The sequence below is a fragment of the Lissotriton helveticus genome, chromosome 11 (genome assembly GCF_964261635.1).
Source record: "Lissotriton helveticus chromosome 11, aLisHel1.1, whole genome shotgun sequence".
NCBI classification, from domain to species: domain Eukaryota; kingdom Metazoa; phylum Chordata; class Amphibia; order Caudata; family Salamandridae; genus Lissotriton; species Lissotriton helveticus.
The window spans coordinates 589367545-589388701 of record NC_136072.1 but is presented as its reverse complement, the minus strand read 5'-3'; the positions used below and the strand labels follow the sequence as shown (position 1 = coordinate 589388701).

The window sequence follows — 21157 nt, the reverse complement described above, 5'->3', positions numbered from 1 at the left end:
TCCTCGACGGAAGAACACAGAGAGTCCGCCTCCCACCGTACAAGTCAGAGGCATCCGAAGTCATCTGCGGCGTCCCTCAAGGATCCTCTCTGAGCCCCACCCTCTTCAACGTCTACATGAGCCCACTCGCGGCCATCGCACGCCAACACAACCTCAGCATAATCTCCTACGCCGACGACACCCAGCTGATCCTCTCCCTGACCAACGACCCAGCCGCCGCCAGAGCCGACCTGCACGAAGGGATGAAAGAGGTAGCCGAGTGGATGACGACCAGCCGCCTGAAACTGAACTCCGACAAGACGGAGGTCCTCATCCTGGGCTCTTCACCCTCCGCCTGGGACGACTCCTGGTGGCCTCCCGCCCTGGGCACCGCACCCAAACCGACAGACCATGCACGCAACCTGGGCTTCATCCTGGACTCCTCCCTCTCCATGACCAGGCAAGTCAACAACGTCTCCTCGGCGTGCTTCAACATCCTACGCATGCTACGGAAGATCTTCTGGTGGATCCCCACCGAGACCAGGAAGACCGTCACCCAGGCCCTCGTCACCAGCCGACTGGACTACGGCAACGCCCTCTACGCCGGTACCACCGCCAAACTCCAGAAAAGACTCCAGCGGATCCAGAACGCCTCTGCCAGACTCATCCTCGACATCCCACGAACCAGCCACATCTCCGGACACCTGAGAGACCTTCACTGGCTCCCCGTCAACAAAAGAATCACCTTCCGCCTCCTCACCCACGCACACAAAGCCCTACACGACCAAGGCCCGAGCTACCTCAACAGCCGAATCAACTTCTACGCTCCCAAACGCCACCTCCGATCAGCCAACCACGCACTCGCCGCCGTCCCCCGCATCCGAAGAGCGACTACAGGAGGAAGGTCCTTCTCCTACCTGGCCGCCAAGACCTGGAACTCCCTCCCAACCGACCTGCGCCTGACCCAAGACCACCTCTCCTTCAGGAAGAAGCTGAAGACCTGGCTGTTCGAGCAGTAGCGGCACCCCCACTCCCCCAGCGCCTTGAGACCCTACGGGTATGTAGTGCGCTCTATAAATGTCATTGATTGATTGATTGTCATTGATTGATCTCTCCTCACATCAGCAGGTAACGAACCCTCTTCCCACATCACTAGCATACCGTCATCAACCTTCTTGGGCTCGCAAGTCTCCCTCTGCGAACCACTGGTGGGCTCGCAGCTCTTCCCGTGCGAATTCTCGGGCCCGCACTTTTACGAACCAGGCCACCGGTTTGCAGGTCTCTGAGAAGAGATGCAATGGAGGCAACAATGATGCAGGCCGGACACCCAACACTACTCCGACATCCCCCAGAAGCACCTGCTTGTCCGCCATCCCCGCTCAACCCCCACAAACAAATGTGACAGGAACATTTTTAAATGTGCAGCCTAACAAATCGGCTGGTGTTGTAATTTTAATAAAAAAAATGTTTGAGAGGTTGGACAAATAAGAATCTAGGGGCCCGATGTAGGTCGGTCGGTAACGGCCGAAAATCGGTATTTTCGGCCGTTACCGATCGGAATAGAGAGAACGGGATGTAGGAGGCCGAAATCCTGCGAAATCGGCGATTTTACCGAATCGGAAAGTCACCGAGTCGGTCGGATTCCGAATCGGAAAAAAAGTAGTAATCGGAGAAATTCTCCGATTCGGTAGATTACCTAATCGGAGATTTTTCCGATTCCTACTTTTTTCCGAATCGGAATCCGACCGACTCGGTGACTTTCCGATTCGGTAAAATCGCCGATTTGGTATATATTCCGAATCGGTGAAAATCCGATTCCATGCGAAAACCCTAAGATTGAGATGTAGGTAAGCACAGAAATACCGATTTTGCTCCAAAGTCGGTATTTCAGAGTCGGAAATTACCATGGATTGGAATCAGGTGGTAACCAGGTGCAACTCATAAAAAAGGACCCAAAATGCAGTTCTACTTGCAACATGGCAGCTTTCTATGTCATAGCAAGACGGCTACGGCTACAGCAGGAAGGAGAGAGGGAATGGCAGAGAGAGGAGCAGGTGTACAGGCAGAGGGTGACCCTGTGCATGCTGACAGATCCAGAGATCCTACAGAGGTACAGGCTGGAGGCAGACACCATCAGAGACCTCATCAGGGACCTCCAACCCCTCTTGCAGCACCCCACCCCAAGGGCACATGCAATCCCTGTGCAGGTGCAGGTGCTATGCTGCCTACACCTGCTGGCGTCTGGCAGCTATCAAAGTGTAGTTGCTGTGGCAGGAGGGGTGACCCAGAGCAGCCTGTCAAGGTTCTTCCACAAGTTCCTTGATGCCATGATCCAGAGGATGGCCCACTACATTTCCTTCCCTTCCACCCATGCAGAACTGGCACAGACAAAAGCTGAATTCTATCAGATGGCAAGATTCCCCCACATCATTGGCTGCATAGATGGCACACACATACCGATTTGCCCCCCTGCTGACACCGAATACGTATACCGCAATCGGAAGTCACGGCACACCATAAATGTGCAAGTGATATGCAATGCCAAGTGTGTGATCACTGACCTGGTTGCAAAGTTTCCGGGGAGTACCCATGACTCCTATATCTTCCAGAGTAGCGGAATTTATGCACGGCTGATGGCAGGGGAATTTGGCGAAGGATACCTCCTAGGTAAGACACAGTGTCAGACCCCCATAACCAAAATTGCAGTGTGAAATACATGTATGCATGTGAGTAATGTTACCCCTTCTCCTTCTAGGCGACAGTGCATATGCCCTACGCTCGTTCATTCTCACACCTTACCTCAACCCCTCAACACCCAGCCAAAGGAGGTACAACCGTGCCCACAAAAGCACGAGGAACGTAGTGGAAAGGACCTTTGGCATCTGGAAGAGCAGGTTCAGATGTCTGCACAAGAGCGGAGGTGCAAGGCAATATACCCCCATCACCTGCTGCAAGATTATTGCTGTCTGTGCAATGTTGCACAACCTTGCAGTCAGGAAAGGCACTGAGGTAGAGTTATCCGACTACGAGGACCCTGACGATGACAATGCTGTCCCACTACCACTACCTGCTGGAGTCTCTGCACCATCTGACGGCAGATACAGGCGTCAGGAGATCACAGACAACTATTTCTGAGTGAGTACAGATGCACAAACAGGTCAATGTATGTGTTCAGAAATCAAATTTAATAATGTTGCATCAACGTTACTGCACTGATGTGCAACAAAAGAAAAGTTAAACAACAAGGGGTAGGAATGTCCAATGTCCGGGTTGCCTCACCCGCAGTGGCTGTCCTATTTTTTGCTGCGCTTAGCAGGCCCACTGGGATGAACCTCACCCCCTTCAGAATGCCCTGCAGCCTCAGCTGAGCGCCTGCTGCTCCGGCGCGGCTCTGACGCAGCGCTGGCCGGGCTGCTGCGGCTGCTGCTGTCCCCAGCCTCGCCCAGGACGGGATTCACTACGGTGTTGGAGATGAGTAGTGTCTCCATGGCTGTTGTTATACGGCCCATGCCCCTAGTGACCTCGGACATGTTCTGTGTGAGGCTGGCCTCCATGTTTGCCCCACGTTGGCATAGCTGGGCAGTGGCAGCCGCAAGGCGGTTGAGTGACCTGTTGGTGACGCGTGCATCCCTGCGACGACTCAGCTCATGGTCATCCAACCTGTTGCAGAGCTGGGTGATGGCAGTGGTCATTCGACCAAGTGATGTCGCTATTTCTTTGTTGCTGTCAACGAAGGTCTTGAAGCCTTGTGTCATCTCACCCATCTGCAGGTTGTGCAGGCGCAACTGGCGATGGCAGGCCAGGATGGATTTCGCCTGCATCCTCTGTATTGTGACCATGCTGGTCTCCAGCCCTGCGAAGACGCTGCCTCCCGGTGCTGGTATTGGGCTGCTGGTAGCACGTGGCCTACGTGGTATTCTGCTGCCCTGCTGTGTGTGCTCTGGTGTCGCTGGTGTCACGGGGTCTTGTGCAGGAGCCTGACCCGCTGCCCCCTCCATGATGACTAATGGAGCTACTATTCTCCTCCGGGCCGGGGAAGTGGCAGGTGCAGGGTGGCTCTGTGGTGGTGTGTTTTCCGGGGAGAATACCAATGAGGGCGACTGAGACTGAGACAGTCGGGGGGAGTGTGGAGTTGTGAGGGAATGTCCTGTGTCCTCCTCATTTGCCAGGGCACAGCTGTTGTCCTCCTCCTCCTGTGCTGCTGCACTGGTGCTTGCCACTGCCGCACTGGCTGTTGGTGCTGGAGCTGGTGCTGGAGCTGATGCTGCTCCCCCGCCTGATGGTGCCCCTAGGTACAAAGAAGCATTTGTCAAGGTGGTGCTAATGTGTTCCAGTCACAACTATTAAAGCATTGCACATCTCATTACAAACACGTTGATGCTGTATTACAGTTATTTATCTCATGCTTCTGCTGTGGCATTTTTGGTAACTTTTGCTGAGTACATTTAGCACGATGCATTGCTCATGTCTGTTGCTAGCTGTACTGGCCTGGGGTTTGGCTGTGCATTGGGTCTGTAGGGGAGGTGTCTGGTATGGTGTGTCAAGTTGCGCATGCTTCTTACCTGTAGCTGTAGCTCGGGATGAGCTATCCAGGTCCCCAATGCCCACGACACTGGCCCTCTCGATGGTCGTCGCCACTAGTTCCTCCAGCTGAGTGAGGGGTGGCGCACGGTTTGTTCCTCCTCCAGTGAGTCCAGCCTGCTTGTGCAGGTCGGCCAGTTTGCGCTTGGTCACGCCACGGATGTCATAAAACCTCTTCTTGAGGTCGTCTAGGCTCCTGTGGGTGACACCAACTGCATTCACTTTCTCCCCGATGTCGATCCACAGCCTCCTCTTGGTGCTCTCCGGGACAGTCAGGGACTGCCTGCCATATAGCTGGGTGTGCACCCTCACCACCTCCTCCACCAAAGTTTGTAGCTCCATGGTGCTGAATTTAGGATTGCGTTTACGCCCTGCCTTCTGGCTCTCTGTGCTGGTGTCCATGTCTCTCAGGGATCCTGCTCACAATGCTGCTCTCTCTGTGTTTGCTCAGCTCAGGCAGCTTTCCAGAAAGTTCTGATGAGTTGCACCTGCCTGGGTTGCCACACCCTGTGGGGGAGGGTGCTTACAGCTCATTGGCTGATGTCTTCAGTGTCACTCATCCTGCTCGGCAAAACGGCATTCTCCGAATCGGTATTTTCCGATTCGGTATTTTCCGAATGTATTCGGTAAATACCGATTCGGAATGTATAATGCCTTCCTATTGGCCTTTCGGCTCATGGGGCGTATTTATTATTCCGATTCGGCGTTTACCGAATCGGTTGGTTCCGCATTTTTTTTTTCCGATTCGGTCTTGTCCGACCCGGCCTATACCGAATCGGTAGTTGGCGATTCGGTACGTATCGACTCTCGATACCGAATGCTACCGATTCGGTATTTTTCCGACTATTTTTTCCTACATATCATTTTCCGATTTTGAAATACCGATTCGGTACGGATCGGTATTTTAAAATCGGTAAATGCGTTTTACCTACATCGGGCCCTAAGTCATGTATGGATTTACATATAAAACATTTTATTAAAACAAAACAACAACAAATAAAACTATGTGTGTAAAATATTTTATTAAAAGAAAACAACAGCAAATAAAACTATGTATAGCCATGGTGTGTCATCCCTCGACAATTTGTGAATTACAGCCTGCAAGACAAAAAGAAAAATAAGATGGTGTGTTATGCGTCCAGCGAAGGAGAGAGGAAGAGTGAGATACAAGGAATATAGAAAGAGAGAAACAGTGTGAGAGAGAGGAAGAGACAGAAAGAGTGAGGGAGAGGAAGAGAGAGCGAAAGAGAGAGAGGAAGACAGAAAGAAAGAGTAAGACGGAGAGGAAGACAGAGCGTGAGAGAGAAATACAAGGAAGAGAGAAAGAGAGAAACAGTGTGAGAAAGAAGAAAGAGAGAGAGAGAGAGGAAGACAGAGAGAGAAAGAGGGGAGAGACAGAAAGAGTGAGAGAGAGGAAGAGAGAAAGTGTGAAACTGTGAGAGAGAGGAAGAGAGAGAGGAAGGAAGAGGGCCAAAGAGAGAGAGAGAGAAGAAGAGAGAGAGACAGAGTGAGAGAGAGGAAGAGAGAAATATTAGGAAAGAAAGAGTGAGATACAAGGAACAGAGAAAGAAACAGAGTGAGAGAGAGGAAAAAAGAGGCAAACAGTGTAAGAGAGAGGAAGAGATAGAGAAGAAGTGAGAGAAAGAAAGAATGATAGAGAGAGGAAGAGACAGTGAAAGAGAGAAAGTGTGAGAGAAAGAGAAAGGAAGAGATGGAGAGGGAGTGTTGACACTGGAGAAAATCTTCGCAGCTCACCTTTGTGTCACTGGTGTGTCTCCAACCACGTGCCGGGACATACTGCACCCTCAAGTTTAGTTATCTGAAAGATAGTATAGAATTAGTAATTGCAGACTATATACAACTGCACACAAGTAATTCTGTGTTTCGGCTCTGCGCACCCAGGCTGCTGCATCCCATCCACTTCCACTGCCCAGAGGTGTCTAACAGCCGCTGCGCACCCAGGGCCGTATTATCAAGAACGGCAATAACATTATCGCCGCTTTAGCGGCAGGAAACTGCTGCAAAAATGGCGATAAGGGGCTTGATAATATACCCTTGTGAATTCCCATAGAAGCCCTTCTGTGGGTATTCTCAAGGGCATATTCTCAAGCCACTTATAGCCGCGATAGCAGCAGTTTCCTGCTGCTAAAGTGGTGATTATGTTATCACCAGTCTGTTATACAGTCTGCTGTAGCCCATACACTGCACTGCCCAGAGGTGTATAACAGTCACTGCGCACCCAGGCTGCTGCACCCCAGGCACTCCCACTATCCGGAGCTGACTGCCTGCCGCTGCGCATCCAGGCAGCTGCACCCCATCCACTCCCCCTGGCCGGAAGTGAGTGCCTGCTCCTGCACAAATAAGCCTCTCGGCTCACCTTCCGCCACCGGCGTGTGTCGAAGAGAGTCGACTAGGTGCCGAAGGAACCTCCTTAGCCTCAGTACATGTGGTCAAAGGAGCTCACAATTCAATCTGGGTGTTGATTGCCAGGATGGTCGCGCATCATCGCAGGTTCTACACGTGTACAGCTCTGGTGGTGTTGGGGGGGCGTCAATTGGTGAATCGGAGCCTGTTAGATAAAACGCAAGATAAGATTGTGCGTCATGCGTCCATCAAAGGAGCGAGGAAGAGAGAGAGAGAGAGAAAGAGTGAGAGAGTGACACTGGAGAAAATCTTCGCAGCTCACCTTTGTGTCACCAGTGTGTCTCCAACCACGTGCCAGGACATAGTGCACCCTCAAGCTCCCACATCTGAAAGATAGTACAGAACTAGTAATTGTAGGAAAGACCAGTGTGCAGGAATGAAAAGACAGAGATGGTAATTCTCTTGATGTGGTTTAATCCTCAGAACATGTTTTGTAAGCAGCAAGTATAAAGCAACAATGACTGAAAGCCATTCCCAAAGCGACGCAAGGCAGACACGAGCTGTGAGAGGAATGTCATGCTTGTGTCTGCATGCTTCGATGCTCACAAACACACCTTACCTCTTTAAAAAAAATCAGAGAAAGGAAAGTTTGTCAAAATTTGATGGTAAATCTAAGGGTACAAAGTATGAAAAAAGAAATACTCAACTACTTTGCTACAGATGTGGGAGCGACGGACATTTGTCCGACTGTAAAAACTGTCTTGCTATTGGAAAACTTGTTCAAAATGCAATAAGAAAGGGTAATGGCAGGGTATATATGACTGCGTATGCCTAAATTGTTGTGCAGTCTTTCTGCATCCAGGCTGCTGCACCCCATCCACTCCCGCCGCCCAGAGGTATCTGCCCGCCGCTGCGCACCCAGGCCTCACTGCTCACCTTTTCGCGGTCACGGCACCCTCCACATCATGCAGCTCCGTTCTGCAAGGTAATAGGTCTCACATTGGGTACTGAATCTTGATATGGCCATGGCAGAGGTGCACCTATCATCATTGCAGGTTGTACACCCGCTCAGTGCTTGTGGTGCTACTAACTCAGTGAGAAGTGAGGCCACGTACTCTAAACTCTAAAATGGCATAGTGCACGTGCACCTGGTCTTTTACATTAGCAGGGTCACGTGTCCTGTGACGCCTGTGCTGGATGGGTGGGTGTGGTGTGGGTGTATATCAGCCGAGAGGGAGTGGCTGTGGCAATCAAGCGGGTGTCCATGTTGGAGTGCTGCCGTCACCTGGGTTGCAAAAGTCAAAGTGTCACTCTGTGAGCCAAGTCCCACAATACGGCCAACATGGAAGGGACGGGGAATTACTGACCCTGTATTCATCCATAGGTCCACACAAGAAAGATGGTGGACATGAGATATCTGTGTAGATATGCTGCCCAAGGCACTCTTATAGCTTTGGGGCCCTGTAATAGTCTGAATTGTCAGACTTGTAGGAGTGTGATGGTTAGTAGTTGTGTTGTTACTATCATTAGCACCATGGCAGAGGCAATGTGTGGTGCAAGCTGTAGTGGCATGCTGGCAAGAACACTGGCACTAATTGTTGTACAAATTAAGCACTGGTCTGTCAAGTCTATCATCCGCCGAGCTGGGCCCGATCAGCGTCAAGGTCCCAGCTCTCTAAACGGACCACCCATGCCTGTCTCTGCCTAGACTGCCACTCACTGACTGCCTAAGATTTTACACATCTTTAAGTGATCAGTTTGTGATGCACAAATATCTATCTATCTATCTATCTATCTATCTATCTATCTATCTATCTATCTATCTATCTATCTATCTATCTATCTGTATATTTATTTGTGTGCCTTCAAGAATATGAGTCTTTACTGTTACATATGTTGCAGCTGTCAGTGGGTGAATTGTGTGAATGTGTGTCTGTGAGTGTACAGCCAAGGGAATAGCCAGAAAAATACAATACCTCCCATTTTGAATCATATATTGCACGGAATGAGAGAGCAAAATGAGCGATCTTGAAAGTTTCTATAAAGGTTTGTAAGAATTGTTTCCGAGGAAAAAAATGGTGCAAACTAATGTATCCACAGCTCTATTTTAAAATATGTCCAAAGAAGAGCAGCGGCATATTTACTAACCTTTCCTTCTTGCTTTTTTTTTTCATTAAGTCTTTTCTTTTTTCTTTCCATCATTTGTTTGCTTTTATTCTTTATGTTTCGTCCTCTACTTCTGCAATTAATTATTTCTTTTTATCTTTCTTCCTTTCTTTATGTGAATTTTTCTTCTCTTTCCATTCTCCTTTTATTTCTTCTTTATTTATTTCTGTCAATTTTCTTCCATGCCATTTCTCATCCTTGCTATCTATCTGTCTTTCTTTATATTTCTGTTATCTTTCTTTCCTTTTTCCCATTGATCTTCAATTATTATTTTTTCCTACTTATAATTTCCCTTCCCTTCCTTCTGCTTGTCTTTTCATATGTCTTCTTATCTTGAAATATTTATGTTTCTCTTCTTTCCTTCCTTTCATTGTCTGTCCTTTGCATCTGATTCCTGCCTTCCATATTTCTTTATTCTGTTATTTAATTTTGTTATCCTGCTTTCCTTCTTTCTTTTCCTCCTTCCAATTTCCTTTTTTTCTTTGTTTCTATTTTCTTTCTTTCTCACCATCCTTCTTTCTTTCTTCCTTCCTTTCTCCTTCCCACCTACTTTCCTTCTTTTTCGTTTAATTCGTGTTTTGTTTCATCTTACTTTTCCAGTCCTGCTTCCTTTCTTTCTGACCATCATATTTATTTGTGTGCAATTTCATTTTCTTTTGTATTTCTCTTTCTGTCACTTCATTATCCTATCTATTTTATCTTTGTGTGATTTTCTCATTCTTCCTGTCAAGTGTTTGCCCGACACACAGCTTTGTCATGGTATCTTCTTTCCTGTAGTATGTAATTGTTTCTATCTGGTGACCTGCAAATCACAGGTAACATGTAATAACCCATAAAGAACAAGTTAGTCTGACCCCCGATGCAGCTGGTAAAGCGGTTGCATCACTAGGCAGGCCCTTGTGTACGGCTGTGTTTATGTGTTGTGACTACACATACCTTTTCCTCTGTACTTGTCTGTATGTGTGCTTTTGGTTTATGTTTACATGTCTGTGGCTGCTCATTTGTGTTTATTCATGTTTGTATGTGTGTACCTTTGTCTATTCATGTTGCCCCTCCTGTATCTTTATCTGTGCATTTTTGTTTCTCTGTGGTCGTATATGTGTGTGTTTAACCTTTCACACAGAAGTACATTAATTCTACGTCTCTGTGTTTGGATCCCATTGGCTCATAGTGTCGGTTTCCCATATAAGAAGGGGTTGCAATTGTAATCATGGCATTGAAATGAGTAGTGCCAGGTCTACCATCAGTGAGCTAGGACTGGCATGACTTGCAGCATCCACTCTGTGCAAGAGCTTGCTTACATCCATTACACTTTTATCCCCATACTCAGATTGCTGATAATCCATATCAGTGGTTTCTAACCTTTTGACTTCTGCGACCTTAACTTCATCAGTACTGGAATCAGGGGACTTCCACTGAATCGTTGGAAATCAGTGCTTACTTTAAGCCGATAATTGGCACCGGCACATAATTGTCAGCACCTGTACTTTTGACAGTCTGCCACATGGCGGCGCTGTATGTCTCCTTTAGAGATCAGGACAAGAACAGTTGGTTTATTCGTTCAATATGACGTAAAAATGACTAATACCTGCCACCCAAGCTATTCTTATAACATTGGGGGCATGGAAGAGTCTGAATTGTCACACTTGTAGCTGTGTGATTGTTATTAGTTATGTTGGTACTGTCATTGACGGTGCTGGCAAGGACAATAGGTGTACAAAATGCAGTCAAGAGCCCAGGCGCTTAATTTATTTTACAAATTAAGCACTGGTTAAAATCCGGGGACCCCAGCCTAAGCAATTTCGGTTCTATGAACAGCATAACAATACACAAATAATAGAAACATATGCACCCATCAAACACATACACAAATGTTGAAATATTTTATTTAGTTCAAAAACAAATTTAAAAAACAATATTTTAAGTTTAATGAGAAGGTTAGAGCTTTTCTAAATTCAATTTATACTGTTTTATGCACTTGCACTACACAGAAATCAATCTGAGGATACCAACTTATTTTTTAGCTTCCAATTTCAAATTCCTTCAGATTTACAGAACATTAAAAAAAAATCCATGTATTTATTTATATATTTATTTATTTATATACACTTTATTATTCTGTTAATACTATTTTTATTTTCTAAGCAGGTGCGACTCCCTGAGTAGGCATGGCGACCCCCAAGGGGTCTCCGGACTACATGTTAAGAGCCGCTGCCCTATCTTTGTCCACTTGATTATGTGTGTGAAGCAGTGCGAAGAAGCCTTGTAAGTGACAGACGAGCGCTGTGAAACCTGGCAAAAACAATATGGAACATTCCTTGGCTCTGTGTGTACATTGTTGTCTATTTTAAACAGTGGTGGTGTCAAAGTAGACTCTGGAGATGCAGACTTCATGCAGTTAGTAGAAACATTACCTGGTGAATCTGCCTATGTCATTACAGAATCAATAAAAAGTGTGGTTGAATTAAATGTATGTTACATTTACTAGTTTGATCTAAGGAGGATTCATCTCTTTGCTTTGCTTCCAGATTAGACTGTTCCCATTTCAGATGCATTCCTGGTTGCTCGTAAAAGTTAATGGGACTGTCTTGCTGGAATAGCTGCAGGGTTGCTGTGTCAGAGCAGGGTTCTGCTACTTAGTAACAATGTGTAGTGCAGGTTGCAACTGTGCAGCACAATCCCCTGTTGGGTTTCGGGGGCCAATTCCACCAGGACATCACATTGGCAGTCACATGGATTGGTTCTCGATTTTTTTTTGTAGTGAAGAGGGCTGCAGTATTAATCTTCCTTGTTCCACTCAAAGTGTCACATGAGGCATGAAATGTCACACATAAGTACACAGCAAATATGGAAGTGTCATTGTCACCAGTGATCAAACTAAAACTTGACAGCTGCACATGGTTGCTGTTCATTACAAATCAACATTAGGTTTTGAGGAGAATTTCAAATCATTTAATTGTAATATTCCTTGCATGTGCATGTCACAAAACTAGGAATGTATTCCATTGTTTCTGGCAATGATGCAGTTGCCATAAACTAAGTTGAAAGCGTGCGCAGAAGTAAACATCGTGCCCCACAACAAGGGGTATTTGCAGTCATTCTGTGTAAAGCACAGCCTGTCCACACTGCCTGAGCAAAACATAAATTTCCACGCATGAATGATCCTTCCAGAAGTGGCAGAACAAAAAGCGAGTGATTTTTAGTCATTCACAATACACATAGCAAAAAGCACCCTTACCACTTCAACTTCATTTCTACACTCACGGTGGTAGAAGATTGGTTGGCGAGCCTGACTGGAAAGACAGGACATACATATTTGCTCTAGTGATAAAAAATGATTTTTACTAACTTTCAGTGATGCCAAAAACTCAAGTCATTTAATCTAAAAACATGTTTATTGTACAAAAAAGAAAGAGACTTCAAACGTGTAGTGCAGTTATCTTTATCTGCTAAATGCAAAAATATTTAGCGTGCAAATGAAAGAGAATTAACAAGTGGTCTGGGGTCCTGTTTTGTTTAACTTAGCTTTTACATCCAGAGCAGCACATATATATGTCTTTCTGGTGGAAAAAATCCCAGTGTGGGTGTTTTGGGAGTCTTAGTTTGTTTCAGCCCACCACCGCATACAGCATTGTGAAATGGGGCAGAACACTTCAGCCATCATGTCTCTTGCTCAGTGGCGAATGGCAGTTTCCTTGATCATATGTGCACATCTGCCTAAAAAGAAGTCCAATGCAGAGCTAGGGCTGTTTTTTTATTTTTGAGTCACTCATATATGTTTAAACTATGTCTTCAGGTTACAGTAATTACAAGCCAATGGTAACTTTATTTTGAGCCAAAAAGAATCGTATTTTCCTAAGATGTGCTTTAAAAGTAAAAAGGCTTTCTAAAGCATCTGTACTATTCAATTAAAATGATTTATTATGGTTAATGCTTCTTAAATTTTCAATTGTCATTTCAATTGACATTTAGACAGTGGCATGTTTACTTTTTTTCTTTTTAATTATGTGGCATATGCTTGCAATAAAAAAATATTGTAAAAAATCCAGTACAACTTGTGGCCATGGCTAGTCGTATTGGCTTTACCAATGTGTGTTTCTTTAGTCATTTAAGTTCCAGGTGTTTGGTCCTCTATGCACCATGTTTTCTTATTGTGTTCCATAGCCCCCTCAAATACCCGCCCACCACTGATAGTCCGTGTTGCTCGCTCCTCCATCCATGGCTTCCCCATTGCAGTTATTGATTGATTTATTAACACCCGTGGTATGGGTGTCAAGGCACCACAATGCCAGGAGTAGCGGTTGTGACATATACTCAATCACCCTTTGACCCAATGACATTCTAGCAAGTGACTGGCATCATAGCAAGTGACATCATATGATTTTTGGCAATGAATTCGCCGATAAAGGGTTGTCACATTACCTTAATACCGATGACATCACACTTACTGACATTGCCTCTTGAGTGGCAATGTGGACGGTCGTCTGAGTCCGCTGGCTCCGCACCCCTGAGGCAAACTAAGGCCAGAACTACCCGCCAAACAAGTTTGTGCAACCACAGCGAACAAGCTTCATGTAGGGGAAGAGCAAGGCCACAAACGGGTCGAGGATTTGCCAGACAGAATCAGTGCAGGGCGAAGATATTGGACTTCGAGGCTCCCGGGACCCAGCCTAGGTGCAGACCCCAAAATGGCGCCCATCGAGTAAGGAGGAGAAGCCACTACAGCCCAACGTGGAGAAGGGAAGGAGGAAACCGCGCATGAAACACCCCCCGCAGGCTCCCTGACACAGCGACCGGTGAGTGAGACCGGTGTGTGCGGCAGCAGAGAAACCGGAGGAGAACGGGGGAGTGGAGCGACGCAGGGCTGCAGGGCTTTAAAGAGGACGCAATGGTAAACAAAAGGAGGGGTCCGCAGAGGGAGCCGGCAAGCAGCAAAGCGGCAAACGGCAACAATCTCTGACACTTACCGGTAGCACCCCCACTACAACGAAGTCCGATGAGAGAAACGGAAACGAAACCATCCCCGCTCATGGGGGCCGCCATCACCGGAAGCGGAGCTGGGAGTAAACAACAAACGCCGGAAGCGGTGAACGCCCAGTAGGACGCACCAGGAGCAAAGACCGAGACCCCGATCAGAGATCCGAGACCCAAGCTACGAGGCTACTCTAAGCAGCGGCAGGTGCGCAGGTAGAGCAGGACACACCGCGACAATACTTGAGAGCGGTGGCTGGCCAAAAGCGGGGCGCAGAGGAGCTGAGGCACGAACGCGAGGCGAGCTCAAGATCTCGACAAACTGCCGACGTGAGTGCACAAGTGCGGAAAAGCAGCAAGAACACAAGGGAACGCAGGAGGGCATAAACGCCGCGACCGTGACTGCCCCACAGGCAAAGAGGCGCAGGAAGGAAGAGGGAGACGCAAGAGTACGAGCACACACACAAGAAGGGAAACAGAAGCGGTCAACCTCTCGGCGACATCAACCCACCTACGGGGGGGGGAAGCAAGGCGGAAAGCGTATAGCCACATCACACATGATTTAATGGTTTCAATTGTGAATAACACCAGCATAATCTGTACTGGTAAATCATAGAAAGATGAACAAAGAGAATTAAAACACAATATTGGTTTTGGTGTATGACTTCATGTATACCATATATTGAATGTGAACTATTTTTTAGTCTTAAAATATTCCTTAGCATTGTTGATATATTTTTATTAGCATCACTTGTAAGGAGTTATCACTCCATAAAACAAAGAGTAGAGATTTTTTTTCCAAACACATCATTTTCCATGTGTTCTCTATACTAAAAATCAGCAAATCTTGTTTAAAAATAAGTATTTTCTTAATTTAATTAGAATTTTTTTTTTATTAAACTGTTGCTCAGTAAACAAGAAGCATGAATACATATTACATCCATTAAGGACTGCATTGTAAAGCAAAACATCCTAGACATGACTTTGTCACAGTGAAACATGAAGAAACATTGTGCAAATAGGATCATACCTACACATACATAGAAATGCAATTCTTGAGTCTAAAAATTTCTGAGAATGAAATCCTGCCCCTGCCCTATCCCTCCAACGCATCTCTATATCTGCACCAATTGTCCCATATTTTCTCCAATTTCTCTGTGAAGTCCCATCTCTGGTAGGCCACCTGCTCAGTTCTTTGGCACCAATCTACATCTGCCTCCCAGTCTTCGACCAGTGGCGTTCCCTCTGCCTCCCATGCTCGGGCTCTGTTTCTTTTAGCGATCCCAGATGCTAACTTAAGCCATAACTTCTGGTATTTAGGCCACTCCTTGTCTCCGGATATAACCAGAATGTACCACCTGGCTGCCAGAGGCACCTATTGGCCCGCGACCCTAGTCATAATGTGGGTCACCCTACTCCAAATACTATGTATTTCTGGGCACCCCCAGAGTATATTATAAAACAATCATGCTTACCCACATCCCCTAATACAGAGAGCACTATCTCCCCTTCCCAGGCAATGAAGTAATATGCTACAATAGTACAACCTATGAAGTATGTGTTACTGGACGAGTCAGAACTGGTCTCGTATTGCCAGCTCTCTGGGGCTTTGTATTGCAATTTCATTTTTTATTATTCAGTAGAGTATACCTTACACCACTTTATTTATTTGTTTTACAGAACTTGGAGTTTAGTGCCTCAGGTCACAGTCAGAGCTGCAGAAAGTAAGCAGTGCACATCACAGCAGTGTTTGCCTTCTGCTCTTCGCATTGCCTCAATCACCATAGAGGGCAGGCGTAGCAAAGGCAGTCCTTCAAAACTCAGAAGGAGTGAGAAGACTTTTATAGGTAGGGATGGGCCCTCTGCTTGCCATACTGTAATCTAGAACTTATTTAAGGGAGGGTACACCCAATTATCATATTTTCAACCTACTGTAGAGTAGTACGCGTGAATGTTCACAATATCACAAGCCAGTGTGCAGATGGCACCCGGGTTAGTAAGTGTGTGTGTGTGTTTCTGTGTTTCTCCTCACCCACAGGTACCACCTCTGTGGCTTGCTACATCATTGGACAAACACCAAGAACTCCTAATGTGCAGGAGGGGTGGGCTCTATGCATTTTTAAGTGGAACTCTTTAGAAGTGAGTGCAGGGGATTATGTTAGTGCGATAAAAATGTCAGTAGAACCGCTAGTGCTTTTTTTAGTGAGTGAGGTCTAGGGCAAGATTAAAAACGGTGAGATGTCATAAGGGTCAATGATCCTTGACATCAATAGGCCGACATGTTTCAGGAGTGTAATTGCACATAAAGGTCAATCGGCTTTCTTCAGGACCCAAATCCGTTCTTACCCTGTGTGATATGGTTGATTTTCAACCTACTTTAATGCATTCATTTTATTCAAAGAAGTATGCATGCAAAATACAGACCATACTACTTGGACCTTTTCCCGGTATGGCCATGGATGCTTAGCTATTCATAACACAACATCAATGATCCTTGAGGAATCATTCACCTTTAACTTATTATTTAGGAGTTGTCACACTAGTGAACACAATTTCTCAGAACTCGAAGAGTTTCCATCAATAAATAGTTCTTTTTATCTTGAAATCAATCAATCTTGACATACAATCAATTTTATCAAAAGAACAATAAAAAATTATTCATTAATTATATCACATATGGCAACACACTAACTACTGTCTTAATTCATATAACATACACCGTAGTGTCTTACACCTTTTGTTCACCAGTATGGACAGTACTTGTAATCAGCCATACATTACAATCGAAGAGAACTAGGATTACAGGTAAGTAACTAATCCTTCTCTTCCAGGGGATCCTCATCAATAGTCATAAGCATTAGAATAGAATAGCGAGCCTCTCCTCATCCCTGCGGGCAAAGGAATGACAAGACAGTAATCTCATCAACAAGCCTGAGCAGGCTATAGGCTACCCAAACAGATTTCTCAAGGAGGCTTGCCTTACTTGAGTATCGGCCCTGGAATCAGATTCGAGACAGTAATGCCTCGTAAAGGTATGAACCGATTTCAAGGTTGCAGCCTTGCATATTTCTGACATTGGAATGTCATGTAAGAAAGGTACTGTAGCGGCTTTCCCTCTGGTGGAATGCGCTTTGGGTGACTCCAATAAAGGCTTGCCTGCAAGCTGATAGGCCAATTTAATGGAAGAGACAATCCATCTGGAGATGGACCTCTTGGCCGCTGGAAAGCCCGTCCTCATTGAACCATAGTTCACAAACAGTTGATCCGTTTTCCTGATCCCTTTAGTATTTTCCAAATAGAACTTGAGCACTCTCTTAAGATCCAAGGAGTGCAGTGACCGCTCGGCTGGGGTCGTAGGATTTGGAAAAAATGAAGGGAGGGAAATGGACTGATTTATATGAAAATCAGAAACCACTTGAGGCAAGAAAGATGGATGAGCCCTCAGGACTACTCTATTGTGGTGGAAAACAGTATATGGTTCCTTCGCACAGAGAGCTTGTATCTCGCTCACTCTGCGCGCATAGGTAATCGCCACCAAAAAGGCCGCTTTCCAAGAGAGATGTTGCAAGGAGGCCTTGTGGATGGGCTCGAAAGGAGGTGACATTAACCTGGATAGAACCAGGTTCAATTCCCAAGGAGGAGAAGGATTTCGCACAGGGGGAAACACTTTTTTTAACCCTTGGAGGAAGTCCTTAACCACCGGAACCTGAAAGAAAGAAATCTGATTTGGTGATTTCCTGTACGCTACTATGGCTGACAAATGCACTCTAATGGAAGCATATTTCCAACCAGAAGTTGCCAAGGAAAGGAGGTATGGCAGGATTACCTCCTCCTGCCCTTTAGTCGGATCTAAGTGATGATCCCTACACCATATGTAGAACCTTTTCCACTTGAACGCATAAGACGCTCTCGTGGAAGGTCTCTTAGCCTCCTTTAAAATGTGCATACATTCGGGAGGCAGATTCAAATGCCCATATTGCAGGACCTCAGGTGCCATGCTGTCAGGTTCAGTGATGAGAGGTTGGGATGTAGTATCCTCCCGTTCATCTTGCTCAACAGGTCCGGTTTGCAAGGAAGTCGTCTGTGTGGACACACAGAGAGATGCTGTCGTGGCCAATCCGGAGCTATCAAGATCATTTCCATGTCTGACCTGAGGAGCTTGGAAACTACCTTCGGAATCAGAGGCAGGGGAGGAAACGCGTAGGCAAACGTTCCCGACCAATCCATCAGGAGAGCGTTCCCCTGCGTCCCTGGCCGGTGGAATCTGCACGCGAAGGCGTGGCATTTTGCGTTTTCTTCGTCCGCAAACAAGTCTATGGCTGGACGACCCCAACAATGAAAAAGCTCTTCTACCACTTCGTCGTTTAGCACCCAGTCTGGCTGATCTTCGAAGTGCCTGCTCAGTGCGTCTGCTTTGATGTTTAACTCGCCTGGAAGGTGCACCGCCACCACTGAAAGGTTTCGAGAGAGAAGCCAGTGCCAGATGGTTTGAGCCTCCTGGGAGAGAGGGCGAGATCGTGTGCCTCCTTGTTTGTTCAGATAGAACATGGTGGTTGTATTGTCTGTCTGAACTAAGACTGAGTTGGACTCGATCGCTGGAAGAAAAGCTTTGAGAGCTAGAAACACCGCTCTGAGCTCCAGCATGTTTATGTGGTACGTCCGCTCCTGTGCAGACCACTGACCCTGAATCTGAAGAGGACCCATGTGCGCTTCCCAGCCTTGTAGAGAGGCATCTATCACTATAGACTGGGTGGGTAGTGGCTGGTGAAAAGGTACCACCACCAGCACATTCCTCGGTCGAGTCCACCATTTGATGGCATCCTTCGCTGTTTGGGAAAGAGTGATACGATCTTCCCAACGCCCTGTCGCCTGGTCCCACTGGTCTTTGAGAGCCTGTAGTAGAGGGCGCATTCTCAGCCTGGCGTTCGGGATGAGAAAAATGCAGGACGCCATGGATGGGTTCTACCTGTCGGACTGTTGGAAGCCGAAACTCTAATAGAATCCCACACTTCTGCCTCATGGAAAAAAGTCTCTCCTCCGAAGGAAACGCTTTTCCCAATTTTGTGTCCAGAACGGAGCCTAGGTAGTGGATGGACTGTGTCGGCCGCTGGACTGACTTCTCCAGGTTCACATGGAGACCGAGCCTGTGCAACTGGTGTAGGCAAAGTTGCAGATCGTGCGTCACCTGTACCGGAGACGGGCCCTTTAGGAGCCAGTCGTCCAAGTATGGGTAGATGAGTCCCTTTTTGTGAAGAAAAGCCGCCACCACTGCCATTCATTTGGTGAAGACTCGTGGTGCGGACTTGAGTCCGAAGGGTAGCACCTTGTACAGGTAGTGTTTGCTTCCTACGACAAACCTCAAGTACTTGCGATGCTGCAGAGCAATCGGAATGTGAAAGTATGCATCTTGCAGATCCACCGAACACATCCAATCTCCGGTTTGAAGATGTGGGCATATTTGGTGAAGAGCTAACATGCGGAACTTTTCTCTGACGATGACTTTGTTTAGGAGACGCAGATCTAGTATAGGCCTGAACTTGTCCTCCTGATCTTTTTTGGGGACAAGAAAGTATCTTGAGTAGACTCCCTTTCCTCTTTGAGAGGGAGGAACTTCCTCTATAGCTCTTTTTTGTAGTAGGACTGTCACTTCTCTGCGGAGCAAGCTCAGCTGGTGAGGACAAGAGGTCTTTGGAGGAATGCTTTTCGGGAGCGCACGGAAACGTAGCCTGTATCCATTGCGCAGTATATTCAGCACCCACTGATCTTTTGTGATGCTGACCCACTCTGCCAGGTGTTGTGAAGCACTTCCTCCCACTGGAGTGGGCAACGGCGCCAGAGGAAGCCACTGATCAAGCCTTTCCTCCTCTCGTGGTGGTAGAGGACTGCTGGTGACCTCCTCTACCTCTGTTGGATTTGCCTCGGAACTGGGATTTTCCTTGGTTCTTATTCTGGGACCACTAAGGGGTTTACACCCTCTGTTGAGCCCCTCTCCCCCTGTTGGTCTTAAAGTGGCGTTTGAATCCTTTTTACTTCTCCAAACCCACCGCTTTTACCGTATCCAGTTCAGTCTTCATACGGTCATCTCTTTGTCAGCATGTTCTCCGAAGAGAGAGGAACCCGAAAAGGGAAGATTAAGGATGCGATGCTGAGCATCCGGCTTAAGCCCTATGAGGCGCAACCAAGCCGACCTCCTGGCACAAACGCCATGTGAGTAGGAATGTGCCGCAAGCACTGCACCATCCGCTGCTGTGCTTATCAACTGGTTCGCCACCAGACATCCTTCTGTCATAGTTTCTTCGAAGTCCTTCTGGTCTTCCTTTGGCAGTTTGGAGTTGAACCTCTCCATGGAGTCCCATAAGGCTCTGTCGTATTTACCCAGCAGTGCGGCCGCACTGGAGACCTTCAGCGTGGAGGCAGCTGAATTGCAAACTTTGCGACCCCACGAATCTTGAGATTTGCTGTCCTTATCTGGTGGGACTGAAGAGGAAGCAGCAACTGCATGCGTCTTCCTCGCCGCTGCCACTATCACAGAGTCTGCTGGAGGGTCAGATTTTACAAAAACGGGGTCAGAAGAAGCCGGTTTATATTTCTTCTGTATGCGGGCTGGCACCGCTCTGATGGCTGCTGGGGTTAGGAAAACGTCCTTGACCGGATCCATAATCTCCGGGACTAAAGGCAGCAGTGGACGAGAAATAGATTTTTTGTGCAAAGTTTCAAAAATCACTGTCGTAGTAACCTGGGGGACAGACATTTCAATGCTCAGCTTCTGAGCTCCTCTTTGCAGGACATCCAGATAAGTGCCGATGTCATCCACTGGAGAGGATCTGGAAGTAGGACTATCCGTCAATGTGGGAGAGTAATCCCTCTTGGAAGACCTGGTCGACGAGGTAGAGGAAGAAGACGGAGTTCTTCGATGACCGTGCCTCCTCTCACGTGATCTTCTTGGGTGCTCCTCCCTTCTAGGAGAGCGAGATCTGACCGGATCCTGTCTTCTTGGTGAACGAGATCTGACAGGATCTTCTCTGGGAGATCGGGATCTCACCGGATTTTCCCTTCTGGGAGAGTGAGATCTGGCTGGTCTTCTCACAGGTGATTT

The 21157-nt window shown here is 46.9% G+C and overlaps 1 protein-coding gene across 5 annotated transcripts in view; it reads left to right on the top strand.

Moving 5' to 3' along the window:
• Positions 1-21157, top strand: part of LOC144790972 (outer mitochondrial transmembrane helix translocase-like) — a 167850-nt gene that overhangs the window by 113604 nt on the left and 33089 nt on the right. Inside the window, exon 2 of one of the 5 annotated variants that reach the window (XM_078665595.1) lies at positions 15742-15908. The exons of the other annotated variants lie outside the window; for them this stretch is intronic. The gene's annotated coding sequence lies outside the window, so the exon portion shown is untranslated. The remainder of the gene's footprint in view (positions 1-15741; positions 15909-21157) is intronic. 5 annotated transcript variants of the gene reach the window in all.